This window comes from Micropterus salmoides, unplaced genomic scaffold, assembly GCF_014851395.1.
Source record: "Micropterus salmoides isolate LMB-PRFRI ecotype aquatic unplaced genomic scaffold, ASM1485139v1 Ms_hic_scaffold_20, whole genome shotgun sequence".
Taxonomy (NCBI): domain Eukaryota; kingdom Metazoa; phylum Chordata; class Actinopteri; order Centrarchiformes; family Centrarchidae; genus Micropterus; species Micropterus salmoides.
In genome coordinates, this window is record NW_024041151.1 from 1,595,251 (window position 1) to 1,605,358 (window position 10,108).

The following is a 10,108-nucleotide window of genomic DNA, read 5'->3' on the forward strand; positions in this document are numbered from 1 at the left end:
GAAGCTAAAACAGGAGAAATGTGATCTCTTTTCCTGGTTCCTGTCAGAACACGTGCTGCAGCATTCTGGATCAGCTGAAGAGTCTTAACGGACTTTTTCAAGCAGCCTGATAATAAGGAATTGCAGTAATCCAGCCTAGAAGTAACAAATGCATGGACTAGTTTTTCTGCATCATTTTTAGACACGATGTTCCTGATTTTGCAATATTACGTAGGTGAAAAAGGCGGTCCTTGAAATTTGCTTAATGTGAGACTTAAACGACATGTCCTGATCAAAGATAACTCCAAGATTCCTCACAGTGGTGCTGGAGGCCAGGGCGATGCCATCCAGGGAAACTATATCTTTAGATAATGCGTCACGGAGGTGCTTAGGCCCCAGAACAATAACTTCAGTTTTATCTGAGTTTAACATTAGAAAATTACAGGTCATCCAGGTTTTAACATCCTGAAGGCACATTTGAAGTTTAGCTAACTGATGAGTTTCATCTGGTTTGATCGATAGATATAAGTGAGTATTATCTGCATAACAATGAAAGCTTATGGAATATTTCCTGATAATATTGCCTAAAGGAAGCATATATAAAGTGAAGAGGATTGGTCCGAGGACAGATCCTTGAGGAACTCCATGAGTAACTTTGGCGTGCATGGAGGACTCATCGTTAACATGTACAAACTGAAATCGATCTGATAAATAGGACTTAAACCAGCTTAGAGCGGTTCCTTTAATGCCAATGAAATATTCCAGTCTCTGCAATAGGATCTGATGGTCAATGGTATCAAATGCAGCACTAAGATCTAATAAAACCAGTACAGAGACAAGTCCTTTGTCTGATGCAATAAGAAGGTCATTAGTAATTTTCACCAGTGCTGTCTCTGTGCTATCCAAGTACAAATTCCATCAAACATTACGTAAGGTACTTGTGTTGTTGTTCTTGTTACTTTCCACCTCTGAGTATCTGATGATGTGGCGCTAATTAGCGTTTCAGGAGCGGGACCACACATTAACCACGTCATCGCCAGCATTTCCATAAATATCCACAGCTCCTCTTCTTGCTCTCGTATTCTGCATTACTCCCCTCCTTTCTTGTCTGCCTCGTGATCTCCTTCTACCTTTCCATAGGGTTATGAGGGGGTACGTTGTTCCCGGGTACTACGGCGGATTTCCCTATCGTAGCTTCCCCACATTGCTTTTGATTGTCTATTCAGCTACTGCATGCCTCGTGCAGCTTTCTGATTCAATCATCGATAAATCATTTAATCGTACTTGTTGATTGTGTGGTCGTTGCTAGTGAAATGTGGTACAGCAGAGAGACTGACTATAGAACAGTGCTTTACATTTTGAACCATTGAACCAGTGAGTCTTTTTTAACACGCTCATTATTAGGATACCACAATACTTTTTTAGATTCAAAAACAAGCCTGAACATAATAACCTCATGTTCGCATATTTGCAGGATGTTTAGTAAAATGCAAAACAAAATTGCTGTTAAGAATTTCTGTTGAAAAGTCAACACTTTATTTTGAAAGGTCACTATCTGCCGCTCAGAATCAAACGCACAGAAGTTACTGCTCGTTTGTGGTGACCACAGCCTGATGAATCCTGTAGCAGCGCCAACGACTATACAGATATCATTTAAGATTAGAAAGAAAGTACAAATTCAGTTAAACTGAAGAGAGACATTTGTATTAGACTGTATTTAACGTCAGTCTAAATTCAAAATCAGTTTAAATAAAAGCTTTACGTTCCACACTTTCACTATTTATCCAGGCATAGGCATAATATTAGCTTGAAAGACACTCATGTAATGTTATAGAAGTGACACGCCCAAACTCTGCGTGAAAAAAACGTTACGTAAGGAGGCCCTTTAATACCTGTTGTAACTCTGCATGTTGAGATAACCTCGGATTCCCACAGTAAATGCTTTCTGATGATACAGTTAGTATTTCAGTGACATTCATTTGTTAGGAGCACCTCATCTGTGACCCTCAGGGAGAATCAAGGAAGTCAGCCAGTCATCGGCCGTCGAGCAGGAGGGCTGCAGAGTCGGGCTCGTGGAGAATAGGATATGGGTTGTTTGACGAGATCACACTACTCGCCAGTGCTTCCTTTGTTGTAGGACAAGCAGTGAGGACTGCTCAATTTTATTGAGTAGCCTACCAGCTATACCAACAATATACCTGTGACGTCACAGGGATGAAAGGGAAGCAGCTGGACTACAAACGAGCTGTTTTCAGTTCAGAGCAGAGTTTTCTGTGGGAGATGGGAACTCACTTTGGGCTTTTTCACTTTGCAAACCTGTTACAGCACAAAAAGGTTTATAACTCAATAAAGGAGAGGGGAAAAGCCAAAAAGCAGAATACTACCTCTTTAAGAATTTATAACAGAAAATATAATACAAATCTTGCATTACATTGATTATGGTGTTGACACACTATGGTTGTGACATGCAAGGTATCAACAAGTAGGTATAAAATATACAGAATCTAAAAAACTTACCAGAGCTAGAGTGGTCTCATAGCATTAGAAAGAACAAGGAAGTGAAGAAGGTGTCCTCACAGTTTTAGCAGGCTTCAATTATTCCTGAATTTTTAATTTAAAATAAATGTCTGACAGTGTTAACAAAAACCCAGGACACAAGTTAAATTCACTAAAAAGTATGTTAAAATCTTTGATACTGATCTACTTACAATAAGTAAGTGTAAACATCATCTATAACAATAGCTCAAATTTCTCCAAGCAATCTTATGTTTTTTCTGGTTTCTGTGTAAATATGAATTAGTCTCACAAAGCAACTCGGTAGCTGACTGCAGCAAATTAATATAAATCAATTTAATTAAAGAAATTAACTCTTAGGTCCATTAGCGGCTCCTTATAGAGCAGAATATGGTGAAACTGCGGGTCTTTATTTGTTAAGAAGCCACTGCCCTGGCTCGCTCCTCCAGAGCTCCACTTCACTCAGTGGCTGTAGTTGGCGAGCAACATGCTGCAGACATTTAAGCCACATTCTGCCACAAACTGCTCTTCGTTTACAATACCCGTGGGACAGCTAAAGCAAAACAAAGGATGGGGCTAATATTTGTGTTCAATAAAGCAGATCCCGATCAGTTGAAATGCCTTGATGGAAACAGGATAATATACCAAAGGTGGGGCACATTAGACAGACAGAGAGAACATTAAAGAATTAAAGCTGCAAGCAGCGTTGGGCGGGCCCTCGCACTTGTAGCGCGTCCGCGTGTGAGCCGGCCGAGTTGCATATTCTGGAGCTCTGCCGGTGCGGCTGTGAATTTCCTACGCGGTTCCGACGCCGCATGAAGGTGTTATATGTCACTTCCTGTGTCCCCTATGTGGAGCTACATAGCACTTGCCGCTATGAATATAAATCGGTATTGACGTGTAGATGTCTGCGGGTGGGAGAGTTAACAAGCACGTAAAGTTTGTTTCAGATGTGAGCATGTACACTGAACAATAATGTACCCAAACAATAAAATAAATTCCTTTTATATTTCCCTGCCTTGTTGTTTATGTGTACATACAGAGGAAGAATGTGAGAACAGCACACATTTCATCGCTACTGTGTGTTAGAGCATGGGAGAACAGTGGATACTTTTAATACAGCCCACACCCCTAATACTGTGTAACTATAACAAGTAGAGAACAGAAGAAAAAGATGTTCTTTCTTTACAACTGTCTGCATAGCTTATTCATATTGTGTAATGAATGAAAATAAATAGGCCTACTAGGCTCCTCTCTACTTTGACATTTAAGATTAGCTTGTTTGATCCACCTTCATACACATGTGACATTACTGTACAACTTGAGAAAGGTGAGTTGTTTTCTGCTCCAGCCTGCCTAAAAGAAAAGCGTAAATAAATACATAAAAAAAATTAGTAATAAATAAAGTTGAATAAACAAATAAGGTAATTATAACAAAGGTGAATAAGTAAAGGCACTAATTAAAATATATACATTTATGTCTCCTTGTATAATTTAATTACTACCTACATTTATTTATTTACTTTATTTTTTTGTGTATTTAATTGGATGCTTATTTATTTATTGAGCATTTATTTATTTCTGTATTTATTTCTGACTGTGTCAGGATCGGTCCTCCATAGCGGGGTGGGAGAGTTATCAAGCACGTAACGTTTGGTTAAGATGTGAGCATGTACACTGAAGTTACAACAACTTCCTGTGTCATGGCGAAGACTTGATCTCTGACGCCACGCCACGGACACACCCATTGACGAAAACTCGCAAATAGCACAACTTTTCATCTTCAATGCCTTTAGAAGGCACAGCACAAATTTGAAGTCGGTCGGACTAAATCCCTAGGAGGAGTTCGTTAAAGTACGAAGTGTGTAAATCATCCAAAATTGACGTAAAATTCAAAATGGCCGACTTCCTGTTGATTTTAGGGCATCGCTCCAAGAGGCTTTTTTGTGCGTCTGGACAAGATACACGTACCACAGAAAATTCGTGCACGTAGGTAAAACGTGCGGCGGGGGCTGCTTCGTTAAAAGTCACTTCCTGTTGCCAGCAGGTGGCGCTATGACTGTCTGTGAATGTCAGCATGTACATGTGTTCAGGGCGGGACTCTCATCCTACATGTACAGTTTGTCCAGATGTGAGCATGTACACTGAAGTTACGACAACTTCCGTGTCATGGCGAAGAGCTGATCTTTGACGCCACGCCACGGACACGCCCATTGACGAAAACTTGCAAATAGCACAACTTTTCATCTTCAATGCCTTTAGAAGGCACAGCAAAATTTGAGGTCGGTCGGACTAAATCCCTAGGAGGAGTTCGTTAAAGTACGAAGTGTGTAAATCATCCAAAATTTGACGTAAAATTCAAAATGGCCGACTTCCTGTTGATTTTAGGCATCGCTCCAAGAGACTTTTTTGTGCGTCTGGACAAGATACACGTACCACAGAAAATTCGTGCACGTAGGTAAAACGTGCGGCGGGGGCTGCTTCGTTAAAAGTCACTTCCTGTTGCCAGCAGGTGGCGCTATGACTGTCTGTGAATGTCAGCATGTACATGTGTTCAGGGCGGGACTCTCATCCTACATGTACAGTTTGGTCCAGATGTGAGCATGTACACTGAAGTTACGACAACTTCCGTGTCATGGCGAAGAGCTGATCTTTGACGCCACGCCACGGACACGCCCATTGACGAAAACTTGCAAATAGCACAACTTTTCATCTTCAATGCCTTTAGAAGGCACAGCACAAATTTGAGGTCGGTCGGACTAAATCCCTAGGAGGAGTTCGTTAAAGTACGAAGTGTGTAAATCATCCAAAATTTGACGTAAAATTCAAAATGGCCGACTTCCTGTTGATTTTAGGCTATGGCTCCAAGAGGCTTTTTTGTGCGTCTGGACAAGATACACGTACCACAGAAAATTCGTGCACGTAGGTGAAACGTGCGGCGGGGCTGCTTCGTTAAAGGTCACTTTCTGTTGCCAGCAGGTGGCGCTATGACTGTGGGTGAATGTCGGCATGTACATGTGTTCAGGGCGGGACTCTCATCCTACATGTACAGTTTGGTCCAGATGTGAGCATGTACACTGAAGTTACAACAACTTCCTGTTTCATTGCGAATCATCGACGCCACGGACACGCCCATTGACGAAAACTCGCAAATAGCACAACTTTTCATCGTCAATGCCTTTAGAAGGCACAGCAGAAATTTGACGTCGATCCGACTAAATCCCTAGGAGGAGTTCGTTAAAGTACGAAGTGTGTAAATCATCCAAAAATGGCCATAAAATTCAAAATGGCCGACTTCCTGTTGACTTTAGGCTATGGGTTCTTGAGGCTTTTTTGTGCGTCTTGATACGATACATGTCCCCAGAAAATTTCGTACATGTAGGTTGAACGTGAACGAGGGGCTAATCATTTCCAATTTTCTAGGTGGCGCTAGCGAGTCATTTTGCCACGCCCATGTGCGAAACTTGTAGAATACGAAATTTTTCACCGGTTCTGACATGTTTGCAAATTTTGGTGAGTTTTCGAGTATGTTTAGGCCATGTCATTTGGGCCTACTTTGCAGAAAAAAAAAAAAAAAAAAAAAAAAAAAAAAAAAAAATTAAAGCTGCAAGCAGCGTTGGGCGGGCCCTCGCACTTGTAGCGCGTCCGCGTGTGAGCCGGCCGAGTTGCATATTCTGGAGCTCTGCCGGTGCGGCGTGAATTTCCTACGCGGTTCCGACGCCGCATGAATGTGCTATATGTCACTTCCTGTGTCCCCTATGTGGAGCTACATAGCACTTGCCGCTATGAATATAAATCGGTATTGACGTGTAGATGTCTGCGGGGTGGGAGAGTTATCAAGCACGTAAAGTTTGTTTCAGATGTGACATGTACACTGAACAATAATGTACCCAAACAATAAAATAATTCCTTTTATATTTCCCTGCCTTGTTGTTTATGTGTACATACAGAGGAAGAATGTGAGAACAGCACACATTTCATCGTTACTGTGTGTTAGAGCATGGGAGAACAGTGGATACTTTTAATACAGCCCACACCCCTAATACTGTGTAACTATAACAAGTAGAGAACAGAAGAAAAGATGTTCTTTCTTTACAACTGTCTGCATAGCTTATTCATATTGTGTAATGAATGAAAATAATAGGCCTACTAGGCTCCTCTCTACTTTGACATTTAAGATTAGCTTGTTTGATCCACCTTCATACACATGTGACATTACTGTACAACTTGAGAAAGGTGAGTTGTTTTCTGCTCCAGCCTGCCTAAAAGAAAAGCGTTTTGGGGATTAAATGGACTTTATTAGCTGCTGCAGTGCAGGATGAACTCAGAATAGACCCATTTCTCACCTTATTATTCTAAATCATGCAACGAAGAAGAAGAAATGCATAATAAATCCTGGGACAAAATCTGTCCACAAATACTGTACAGCATGTAGTCTGATGATCAAGACTTGTGTTATAGCTGACTTGGGCAGTGAAATGTTTTTTTTAATTCATCTGGTCATAGTTGTCCACAACTCAAATCAGAAATAAGAAGAAATGTTTTACCACCTCAAGAAGGCTTCCTATCAGAAAGGTAGGAAGGTATTTCAAATGTACAACTGCAGTACTTAAATCTAAGTAAAGTAATTTCCCTGACATTTTTGTGTTACTTTACTTTTAATAGACCCATGTAAGAGTTTTATACTTCCTGTGAGTATAATCCAATCAATCTTATTTTCATACTGTATATCCGTTGTGTAATTTGATAAATTGTGTTGTATGTCGTGCTCGCATCTCAGAGAAGACTCTGACTGCAACATGCGTCTTTGTAAAGAGAGAACGGACAGAAAAAGTCTCTAACTCTGCCTGTCAGCTCGCTCTGCTCCGTTAAAACTGAATTTACCATACAGAATTGAATACGAGTGCACTCCAGATTTAGCTGCAGCCAGCTGACCGTGTGCTTCTCCCTATACCGCAGTTCTGTGTCCATGCATGCAGCAAACTGAAAGCACTGTCTGTCGGAGCGTCTACGTGAAAAGAGAAGGAAGACATTGCTGGTAGTATTGTCTTCAGAGTTGTTAAACACCTCAGCGCACTGAAGGAAGCCATCTGACTGTGTGAGGGCAAGATCGTTGATGTCTGCAGGCAGAGTAGGAGCTCTCCTGTCTGACTGGTCCACCAATAGCAGAGAAGATGACCCCTTGAGACACAGCCCCTCCTCATTTGCATAATGAGGCAGAAATGCATACAAAATTTAAAAAAGACAGGCAGAAATAAATACCATGGGTGAAAATAAATAAGGTAAATAAATACAAAGGAAGAATAAAACAGACAAAATATTAAAACACACATAATAAATACATTAAAAAAATTAGTAATAAATAAAGTTGAATAAACAATAAGGTAATTATAACAAAGGTGAATAAGTAAAGGCACTAATTAAAATATAACATTTATGTCTCCTTGTATAATTTAATTACTACCTACATTTATTTTTTACTTTATTTTTTTGTGTATTTAATTGGATGCTTATTTATTTATTGAGCATTTATTTATTTCTGTATTTTTCTGACTGTGTCAGGATCGGTCCTCCATACGGGGTGGGAGTTATCAAGCACGTAAGTTTGGTTCAGATGTGAGCATGTACACTGAAGTTACAACAACTTCCTGTGTCATGGCGAAGACTTGATCTCTGACGCCACGCCACGGACACACCCATTGACGAAAACTCGCAAATAGCACAACTTTTCATCTTCAATGCCTTTAGAAGGCACAGCACAAATTTGAAGTCGGTCGGACTAAATCCCTAGGAGGAGTTCGTTAAAGTACGAAGTGTGTAAATCATCCAAAATTTGACGTAAAATTCAAAATGGCCGACTTCCTGTTGATTTTAGGGCATCGCTCCAAGAGCTTTTTTGTGCGTCTGGACAAGATACACGTACCACAGAAAATTCGTGCACGTAGGTAAACGTGCGGCGGGGGCTGCTTCGTTAAAAGTCACTTCCTGTTGCCAGCAGGTGGCGCTATGACTGTCTGTGAATGTCAGCATGTACATGTGTTCAGGGCGGGACTCTCATCCTACATGTACAGTTTGGTCCAGATGTGAGCATGTACACTGAAGTTACGACAACTTCCGTGTCATGGCGAAGAGCTGATCTTTGACGCCACGCCACGGACACGCCCATTGACGAAAACTTGCAAATAGCACAACTTTTCATCTTCAATGCCTTTAGAAGGCACAGCACAAATTTGAGGTCGGTCGGACTAAATCCCTAGGAGAGTTCGTTAAAGTACGAAGTGTGTAAATCATCCAAAATTTGACGTAAATTCAAAATGGCCGACTTCCTGTTGATTTAGGGCATCGCTCCAAGAGGCTTTTTTGTGCGTCTGGACAAGATACACGTACCACAGAAAATTCGTGCACGTAGGTAAACGTGCGGCGGGGGCTGCTTCGTTAAAGTCACTTCCTGTTGCCAGCAGGTGGCGCTATGACTGTCTGTGAATGTCAGCATGTACATGTGTTCAGGGCGGGACTCTCATCCTACATGTACAGTTTGGTCCAGATGTGAGCATGTACACTGAAGTTACGACAACTTCCGTGTCATGGCGAAGAGTGATCTTTGACGCCACGCCACGGACACGCCCATTGACGAAAACTTGCAATAGCACAACTTTTCATCTTCAATGCCTTTAGAAGGCACAGCACAAATTTGAGGTCGGTCGGACTAAATCCCTAGGAGGAGTTCGTTAAAGTACGAAGTGTGTAAATCATCCAAAATTTGACGTAAAATTCAAATGGCCGACTTCCTGTTGGTTTAGGCTATGGCTCCAAGAGACTTTTTTGCGTCTGGACAGATACACGTACCACAGAAAATTCGTGCACGTAGGTGAAACGTGCGGCGGGGGCTGCTTCGTTAAAGGTCACTTCTGTTGCCAAGTGGCGCTATGACTGTGGGTGAATGTCGGCATGTACATGTGTTCAGGCGGGACTCTCATCCTACATGTACAGTTTGGTCCAGATGTGAGCATGTACACTGAAGTTACAACAACTTCCTGTTTCATTGCGAATCATCGACGCCACGGACACGCCCATTGACGAAAACTCGCAAATAGCACAACTTTTCATCGTCAATGCCTTTAGAAGGCACAGCAGAAATTTGACGTCGATCCGACTAAATCCCTAGGAGGAGTTCGTTAAAGTACGAAGTGTGTAAATCATCCAAAAATGGCCATAAAATTCAAATGGCCGACTTCCTGTTGACTTTAGGCTATGGGTTCTTGAGGCTTTTTTGTGCGTCTGATACGATACATGTCCCAGAAAATTTCGTACATGTAGGTTGAACGTGAACGAGGGGCTAATCATTTCCAATTTTCAAGGTGGCGCTAGCGAGTCATTTTGCCACGCCCATGTGCGAAACTTGTAGAATACGAATTTTTCACCGGTTCTGACATGTTTGCAAATTTTGGTGAGTTTTCGAGTATGTTTAGGCCATGTCATTTGGGCCTACTTTGCAGAAAAAAAAAAAAAAAAAAAAAAAAAAAAAAATTAAAGCTGCAAAGCATCGTTGGGCGGGCCCTCGCACTTGTAGGCGCTCCGCGCGTGAACCGGCGAGTTGCATATTCTGGAGCTCTGC